Source organism: Oncorhynchus gorbuscha, linkage group LG08 (assembly GCF_021184085.1).
Source record: "Oncorhynchus gorbuscha isolate QuinsamMale2020 ecotype Even-year linkage group LG08, OgorEven_v1.0, whole genome shotgun sequence".
Lineage (NCBI taxonomy): Eukaryota > Metazoa > Chordata > Actinopteri > Salmoniformes > Salmonidae > Oncorhynchus > Oncorhynchus gorbuscha.
Window position 1 is genome coordinate 61211858 of NC_060180.1, and position 9581 is coordinate 61221438.

Below are 9581 nucleotides of genomic sequence, written 5' to 3' on the forward strand. Positions count from 1 at the left end.
AGCCCTTGCCTTGACTGGAAGCCCAGTGTAGGAGGCTAGCACTGGAGTAATGGTCAATTCTTTTGGTTTCTAGTGGTTCAACAGCCGTATTTAGCACTAGCAAGTTTATTTAGTGCTTTATCCGGGTAACCGGAAAGTAGAAACTTATTGCAATAGTCTAACCTAAGAAGTAACAAAGAAAGCATGGATACAGTTTCTGCATCATTTTGGACGGAAAAAATTTCTGATTTTGCAATGTGCACGTGAAACAGCAGAAACATCTTGAGAGGAAACAGTCTTGATATGTTCGTCAAAGAGATCAGGTCAGAGTAAGCATGAAGGACCTTCACAGTTTATTTGAGATGACTGTACAACCATTAAGGATTAATTGTCAGATTCAACAGAAGATCTGAAGAGATCTTTGTTTCTTGGACCTAGAACAAGCATCTCTGTTTGTCTGAGTTTAAAAGTAGAAAGTTTGCAGCCATCCACTTCATATGTCTGAAACACAGGCTTCTAGCGAGGGCAATTTTGAGGCTTCACCATGTTTCATTGTGAAATGTACAGCTGTGTGTCATCTGCATAGCAGTGAAGTTAACATTATGTTTTCGAATGACATCCCCAAGAGGTAAAATATATAGTGAAAACAGTGGTCCTAAACGGAACCTTGAGGAACACCGACATTTACAGTTGATTTGTCAGAGGACAAACCATTTACAGAGACAAACTGATATCTTTCCGACAGATAAGATCTAAACCAGGCCAGAACTTGTCCGTGTGACCAATTTGGGTTTCAATCTCTCCAAAGAATGTGGTGATCGATGGTATCAAAAGCAGCACTAAAGGTCTAGAACACGAGGACAGAGGCAAATCCTCTGAGATTATGATACTGGACGCTACCTACTTTGCTAAGGAGGCTTATAGTTCAACAACAAAAACACTGATTTTTTGAAATAGGGTTCTGATTAGCCGCGTCTGCAGTCCTCATGCCTTCTTGCAGCATGCCTAACACGTGAGAGTCAAACCGGCTGTGCGCGTGCGCAATCATGCATACATTTATTTAGTCCCCCCACACCAAATGCGATCCGACACGCAGGTTAACATATCAAAACAAACTCTGAACCAATGACATTATTTTGGGGACAGGTCAAAAACTTGCACTTGCTAGCTAATTAAGTCCTATCTGGCTGGCTTGCTGTTGCTAGCTAATTTGTCCTGGGATGTAAACGATAGGTTGTTATTTTGCCTGGAAATGCAAGTTCCTCTGTAACAATGAATGCACTTATAAACGGTCAACCGAGATAGATTTCTAGTCATCTCTCCTCCTTCCAGGCTTTTTTCATCTTTGAAATGATAAGGTGATTGGCATCTAAGCTTTCATAGTATTATCGACAACCAGCAACAGTTCATCTTTCAATCACCCACATGGGTATAACCAATGAGAGAATGGCACGTAGATTTTCTGCTTCTATAAACCAATGAGGAGATGGGAGAGCAGGACTTGCAGGCACGTATCAGTAGAAAGACCTATTTTAGTCCTAAGTTTTTTCATAACTGTGACCTTAATTGCCTATAGTCTTTAAGCTGTTAGTGTCCTAACAACTGCTCCACGCAGGTGCATGTTCAGTAATTGTTTATGTTTCGTTGAACAAGCATGGGAAACAGTGTTCAAACCCTTTAATATGAAGATCTGTGAAGTTAATACGATTTTTACGAATTACCTTTGAAAGACAGGGTCCTGAAAAGGGGATGTTTATCTTGTAGTAGGCCAGACTAACTCCTTCTCAAATAGTATTTGAGTATCCTTGCCATAGTCTAAACTATATATGAATTTGATGAATTTGAATTTGAATATGAATTTGACCAATCAGAAACATCCTTTCAAACTCATTGTTTTTACCTTTGATCTAAGCCTCCTTAGCGCAGTAGGTAGCGCGTCAGTCTCATAATCTGAAGGTCGTGAGTTCGATCCTCACAGGGGGCATTGGTTTTTTCATGTACCTCTTTTTAGCTTTTGCAAGATTGTATTACACATGCCCTATGCCAAAACAACTCCCATCCCTTAGCACGACGGCCAAGGAATTTGCGTAGGAGAGAAATGCAAGAGTAAGTAGATTCTATTACCTTGATCCTCAGTATGTGTGACCTATTGACATGTTCAAAGTAAAGTATGGACAAATACAATGTCTGTTTTGATGACTGTTTTTGCCCACCAACTAGTTATATCTCAGAGAGCCTGACCGATATGGCTTTTTCTTCATCTGATTACATTACATTGGGGGACAAAACCTACAGATACTGATATATCTCCCAATCTAGGCTATTCTTTTACAGTGGGGAAAATATATATATACATGTCACACTGAGTTCTCATAATTTGCCATCCAAAAGGGCAATTGTCAGAAATATGCTTCAAATTCTGATTTCGTACACTGTGACAATAATGACACATCTTAAAAATGCCCACATGTGTTTAACAAGTGTAGACTTTACCGTGAAATACTTACTTACAAGCCCTTAACCAACAGTGCAGAAAATATTTACCAAGTAGGCTAAAATAAAAAGTAATCGTAAAAAGTAACACAATAAGACTAACGAGGCTATATACAGTGGGCACTGGTACAGAGTCAGTGTGCAGGGGTACAGGTTAGTTGGGCTAAGGGATGGGAGTTGATTTGGGATAGGGCATGTGTAATCCAGTCCTGCAAAAGCTAAAAAGAGGTAGATGAAAAGTCAATGCCCCTGTGAGGATCGAACTCACGACCTTCAGATTATGAGACTGACGCGCTACCTACTGCGCTAAGGAGGCTTATATCAAACATGAAAACACTGAGTTTGAAAGGACGTTCCTGATTGGTGAATTTGGTCACATCATTTATGATTAGGTAATATGATTGGGCAGCACAGACAATCGCGTATTTGCCCCTTGCGATGAAATGTCTATTATAATTTAGACTAAGGGAGAGATACTCAAATGAGGTCTGACAAAAGTTGATACTAAAAATTTGTTGAAACCATCCTTGGTTAGGTTATTCAATGTGTGGGCCTATCTCTCCAGTTTGCAGACAGCTAAGCCACATTTGCTTGGTCACACACACTTTTTTAATTTATAAGGCATGTGAAATTTGAGCCACCCCTCCCTCCAAATTAGCCCTGTAGTGGACATCACTTGCTAGTGTGCAACATGAAAATGCTGAGCAGGGAATTCTCTGGCATTGTGAATACAAAGGATTGGAATTGAAGAATATCTGTGAGTGCAAATAGTCATCCGAGACCATTTATTTAAATAACTAGTCCTACATGATAATAACGCTATACCCATTATCTTGATAAATTACTTAATTTACTTATCTTATAGGCCTAGCTAGGGCTACTTTGGGATATTATGGGTGGTAAGGTTGTAGCCACTCCCATTGTTTAGAACTACTTTTGGCCTTAAGCTTTCAGTTTCTTTGTACCATCATCTTGAAATCAAATCAAATCAAATTTATGAATATAGCCCTTCGTACATTAGCTGGTATCTCAAAGTGCTGTACAGAAACCCAGCCTAAAGCCCCAAACAGCAAGCAATGCAGGTGTAGAAGCACGGTGGCTAGGAAAAACTCCCTTGAAAGGCCAAAACCTAGGTAGAAACCTAGAGAGGAACCAGGCTAAGAGGGGTGGCCAGTCCTCTTCTGGCTGTGCCGGGTGGAGATTATAACAGAACATGGCCAAGATGTTCAAATGTTCATAAATGACCAGCATGATCAAATAATAATAATCACAGGCAGAACTGTTGAAACTGGAGCAGCAGCACAGCCAGCTGGACTGGGGACAGCAAGGAGTCATCATGCCAGGTAGTCCTGAGTGAGGCATGGTCCTAGGGCTCAGGTCCTCTGAGAGAGAGAAAGAAAGAGAGAATTAGAGAGCATACTTAAATTCACACAGTACACCGGATAAGACAGGAGAAGTACTCCAGATATAACAAACTGACCCTAGCCCCCTGACACATAAACAACTGCAGCATAAATACTGGAGGCTGAGTAAGGAGGTGTCAGGAGACACTGTGGCCCCATCCAATGATACCCCCGGACAGGGCCAAACAGGAAGGATATAACCCCCACCCACTTTGCCAAAGCACAGCACCCACATCACTGGAGGGATATCTTCAACCATCAACTTACCATGCTGAGACAAGGTCTTGTATAGCCCACAAAGATCTCCGCCACGGCACAACCCAATGGGGGGGCGCCAACCTAGACAGGAAGATCACATCAGTGACTCAACCCACTCAAATGACGCACCCCTCCGCATGAAAGAGCACCAGAAAGCCAGGGTCTCAGCCCCTGTAATAGGGTTAGAGGCAGAGCATTCCAGTGGAAAGAGGGGAACCAGCCAGGCAGAGACAGCAAGGGCGGTTCGTTGCTCCACCTTCACACTCCTGTGCCAGACTACACTCAATCAAAGGACCCACTGAAGAGATGAGTCTTCAGTAAAGACTTAAAGGTTGAGACCGAGTTTGCGTCTCTCACATGTGTAGGCCGACCATTCCATAAAAAATTAGCTCAATAGGAGAAAGCCCTGCCTCCAGCTCTTTGCTTAGAAATTTAGGGACAATTAGGAGGCCTGCGTCTTGTGACCGTAGCGTACATGTAGGTATGTACGGCAGGACCAAATCAGAGAGATAGGTAGGAGCAAGTCCATGTAATGCTTTGTAGGTTAGCAGTAAAACCTTGAAATCAGCCCTTGCCTTGACTGGAAGCCAGTGTAGGGAGGCTAGCACTGGAGTAATATGATCAATTCTTTGGTTCTAGTCAGGATTCTAGCAGTCCGTATTTAGCACTAACTGAAGTTTATTTAGTGCTTTATCCGGTAGCCGGAAAATAGAGCATTGCAGTAGTCTAACCTAGAAGTAACAAAAGCATGGATACAGTTTTCTGCATCATTTTGGACGGAAAATTTCTGATTTTTGCAATGTTACGTAGACGGAAAAAAGCTGTCCTTGAAACAGTCTTGATATGTTCGTCAAAAGAGAGATCAGGTCCAGAGTAACGCCGAGGACCTTCACAGTTTTATTTGAGATGACTGTACAACCATTAAGATTAATTGTCAGATTCAACAGAAGATCTGAAGATCTTTGCTTTCTTGGGACCTAGAACAAGCATCTCTGTTTTGTCTGAGTTTAAAAGTAGAAAGTTTGCAGCCATCCACTTCCTTATGTCTGAAACACAGGCTTCTAGCGAGGGCAATTTTGGGGCTTCACCATGTTTCATTGAAATGTACAGCTGTGTGTCATCTGCATAGCAGTGAAAGTTAACATTATGTTTTCGAATGACATCCCCAAGAGGTAAAATATATAGTGAAAAATAGTGGTCCTAAAACGGAACCTTGAGGAACACCGACATTTACAGTTGATTTGTCAGAGGACAAACCATTTACAGAGACAAACTGATATCTTTCCGACAGATAAGATCTAAACCAGGCCAGAACTTGTCCGTGTAGACCAATTTGGGTTTCCAATCTCTCCAAGAATGTGGTGATCGATGGTATCAAAGCAGCACTAAGGTCTAGGAGCACGAGGACAGAGGCAAATCCTCTGAGATTATGATACTGACGCGTCACCTACTGCGCTAAGGAGGCTTATAGTTCAACAACAAAACACTGATTTTGAAATAGGGTTCTGATTGGCCACGTCTGCAGTCCTCATGCCTTCTTGCAGCATGCCTAACACGTGAGTCAAACCGGCTGTGCCGCGTGCGCAATCATGCATACATTTATTTAGTCCCCCCACACCAAATGCGATCGCGACCGCAGGTTAACATATCAAAACAAACTCTGAACCAATGACATTTTAAAGGGGACAGGTCAAAACTTGCACTTGCTACAGCTAATTAGTCTATCTAGCTAGCTTTGCTGTTGCTAACTAATTTGTCCTGGGATATAAACATTAGGTTGTTATTTTGCCTGAAATGCACAAGTTCCTCTACTCCAACAATGAATGCACTTATAAAAACGGTCAACCGAATCGTTTCTAGTCATCTCCTCCTTCCAGGCTTTTTCATCTTTGAAATGATAAGGTGATTGGCATCTAAACTTTCATAGTATTATCATGACAACCAGCAACAGTTCATCTTTCAATCACCCACATGGGTATAACCAATGAGAAATGGCACGTGGGTACCTGCTTCTATAAACCAATGAGGAGATGGGAGAGCAGGACTTGCAGCGCCATCTGAATCAGAAATAGGAATGATGCTCGTTGACCCGTGCGAGCAGTGTGGAATTACCAATAATTTAATAACATAGATTCCAAAATGTATTTTGCAACGCTCGCGCACTCCAGTGTAGTCAGGGTATAAGGCACGTTTACACAGGTGAGCAGGGACCTGGGCATCTTCTTTTGGTGTTTTTCAGAGTCAGTAGAAAGACCTATTTTAGTGTCCTAAGTTTTCATAACTGTGACCTTAATTGCCTACAGTCTTTAAGCTGTTAGTGTCCTAACAACTGCTCCGCAGGTGCATGTTCATTAATTGTTTATGTTTCGTTGAACAAGCATGGGAAACAGTGTTCAAACCCTTTAATATGAAGATCTGTAGTGAGACAATACGATTTTACGAATTACCTTTTGAAAAGACAGGGTCCTGAAAAGGGGATGTTTATCTTGTAGTAGGCCAGACTAACTCCTTCTCAAATAGTATTTGAGTATCCTTGCCATAGTCTAAACTATATGAATTTGATTAATTTGAATATGAATTTGACCAATCAGAAACATCCTTTCAAACTCATTGTTTTCACCTTTGATCTAAGCCTCCTTAGGTAGGTAGCGCGTCAGTCTCATAATCTGAAGGTTGTGAGTTCGATCCTCACAGGGGGCATTGGTTTTTCATGTACCTCTTTTTAGCTTTTGCAAGAGTGTATTACACATGCCCCTATGCCAAAACAACTCCCATCCCTTAGCACGACGGCCAAGGAATTTGCGTAGGAGGAAATGCAAAGTAAGTAGATTCTATTACCTTGATCCTCAGTATGTGTGACCTATTGACATGTTCAAAGTAAAGTATGGACAAATACAATGTCTGTTTTGATGACTGTTTTTGCCCACCAACTAGTTATATCTCAGAGAGCCTGACCGATATGGCTTTTTTCTTCATCTGATTACATTACATTGGGGGACAAAACCTACAGATACTGATATATCTCCCAATCTAGGCTATTCTTTTACAGTGGGGAAAAATAATATATATATACATGTCACACTGAGTTCTCATAATTTGCCATCCAAAGAGGCAATTGTCAGAAATAATAAAAATTCTGATTTCGTACACACCAAGCGACCAATAATGACACATCTTAAAAATGCCCACATGTGTTTAACAAGTGTAGACTTTACCGTGAAATACTTACTTACAAGCCCTTAACCAACAGTGCAGAAAATATTTACCAAGTAGGCTAAAATAAAAAGTAATCGTAAAAAGTAACACAATAAGACTAACGAGGCTATATACAGTGGGCACTGGTACAGAGTCAGTGTGCAGGGGTACAGGTTAGTTGGGCTAAGGGATGGGAGTTGATTTGGGATAGGGCATGTGTAATCCAGTCCTGCAAAAGCTAAAAAGAGGTAGATGAAAAAGTCAATGCCCCCTGTGAGGATCGAACTCACGACCTTCAGATTATGAGACTGACGCGCTACCTACTGCGCTAAGGAGGCTTATATCAAACATGAAAACACTGAGTTTGAAAGGACGTTCCTGATTGGTGAATTTGGTCACATCATTTATGATTAGGTAATATGATTGGGCAGCACAGACAATCGCGTATTTGCCCCTTGCGATGAAATGTCTATTATAATTTAGACTAAGGGAGAGATACTCAAATGAGGTCTGACAAAAGTTGATACTAAAAATTTGTTGAAACCATCCTTGGTTAGGTTATTCAATGTGTGGGCCTATCTCTCCAGTTTGCAGACAGCTAAGCCACATTTGCTTGGTCACACACACTCTTTTAATTTATAAGGCATGTGAAATTTGAGCCACCCCTCCCTCCAAATTAGCCCTGTAGTGGACATCACTTGCTAGTGTGCAACATGAAAATGCTGAGCAGGGAATTCTCTGGCATTGTGAATACAAAGGATTGGAATTGAAGAATATCTGTGAGTGCAAATAGTCATCCGAGACCATTTATTTAAATAACTAGTCCTACATGATAATAACGCTATACCCATTATCTTGATAAATTACTTAATTTACTTATCTTATAGGCCTAGCTAGGGCTACTTTGGGATATTATGGGTGGTAAGGTTGTAGCCACTCCCATTGTTTAGAACTACTTTTGGCCTTAAGCTTTCAGTTTCTTTGTACCATCATCTTTGAAATCAAATCAAATCAAATTTATGAATATAGCCCTTCGTACATTAGCTGGTATCTCAAAGTGCTGTACAGAAACCCAGCCTAAAGCCCCAAACAGCAAGCAATGCAGGTGTAGAAGCACGGTGGCTAGGAAAAACTCCCTTGAAAGGCCAAAACCTAGGTAGAAACCTAGAGAGGAACCAGGCTAAGAGGGGTGGCCAGTCCTCTTCTGGCTGTGCCGGGTGGAGATTATAACAGAACATGGCCAAGATGTTCAAATGTTCATAAATGACCAGCATGATCAAATAATAATAATCACAGGCAGAACTGTTGAAACTGGAGCAGCAGCACAGCCAGCTGGACTGGGGACAGCAAGGAGTCATCATGCCAGGTAGTCCTGAGTGAGGCATGGTCCTAGGGCTCAGGTCCTCTGAGAGAGAGAAAGAAAGAGAGAATTAGAGAGAGCATACTTAAATTCACACAGTACACCGGATAAGACAGGAGAAGTACTCCAGATATAACAAACTGACCCTAGCCCCCCCGACACATAAACAACTGCAGCATAAATACTGGAGGCTGAGTAAGGAGGTGTCAGGAGACACTGTGGCCCCATCCAATGATACCCCCGGACAGGGCCAAACAGGAAGGATATAACCCCACCCACTTTGCCAAAGCACAGCACCCACATCACTGGAGGGATATCTTCAACCATCAACTTACCATGCTGAGACAAGGTCTTGTATAGCCCACAAAGATCTCCGCCACGGCACAACCCAATGGGGGGGGCGCCAACCTAGACAGGAAGATCACATCAGTGACTCAACCCACTCAAATGACGCACCCCTCCGCATGAAAGAGCACCAGAAAGCCAGGGTCTCAGCCCCTGTAATAGGGTTAGAGGCAGAGCATTCCAGTGGAAAGAGGGGAACCAGCCAGGCAGAGACAGCAAGGGCGGTTCGTTGCTCCACCTTCACACTCCTGTGCCAGACTACACTCAATCAAAGGACCCACTGAAGAGATGAGTCTTCAGTAAAGACTTAAAGGTTGAGACCGAGGTTTGCGTCTCTCACATGTGTAGGCCGACCATTCCATAAAAAATTAGCTCAATAGGAGAAAGCCCTGCCTCCAGCTCTTTGCTTAGAAATTCTAGGGACAATTAGGAGGCCTGCGTCTTGTGACCGTAGCGTACATGTAGGTATGTACGGCAGGACCAAATCAGAGAGATAGGTAGGAGCAAGCCCATGTAATGCTTTGTAGGTTAGCAGTAAAACCTTGAAA

The 9581-nt window shown here is 42.2% G+C and overlaps 1 protein-coding gene and 2 non-coding genes across 5 annotated transcripts in view; 1 reads left to right on the forward strand and 2 right to left on the reverse strand.

Moving 5' to 3' along the window:
* LOC124040955 (glypican-5-like) overlaps nucleotides 1–9581 on the reverse strand; it is a 336316-nt gene that overhangs the window by 139306 nt on the left and 187429 nt on the right. The gene's annotated exons all lie outside the window — the stretch shown is intronic.
* On the forward strand, nucleotides 1891–1963 carry trnam-cau. Its single transcript has one exon. It is a non-coding gene; the product is annotated as a tRNA-Met (tRNA).
* Nucleotides 7594–7666, reverse strand: trnam-cau. The gene has a single exon. It is a non-coding gene; the product is annotated as a tRNA-Met (tRNA).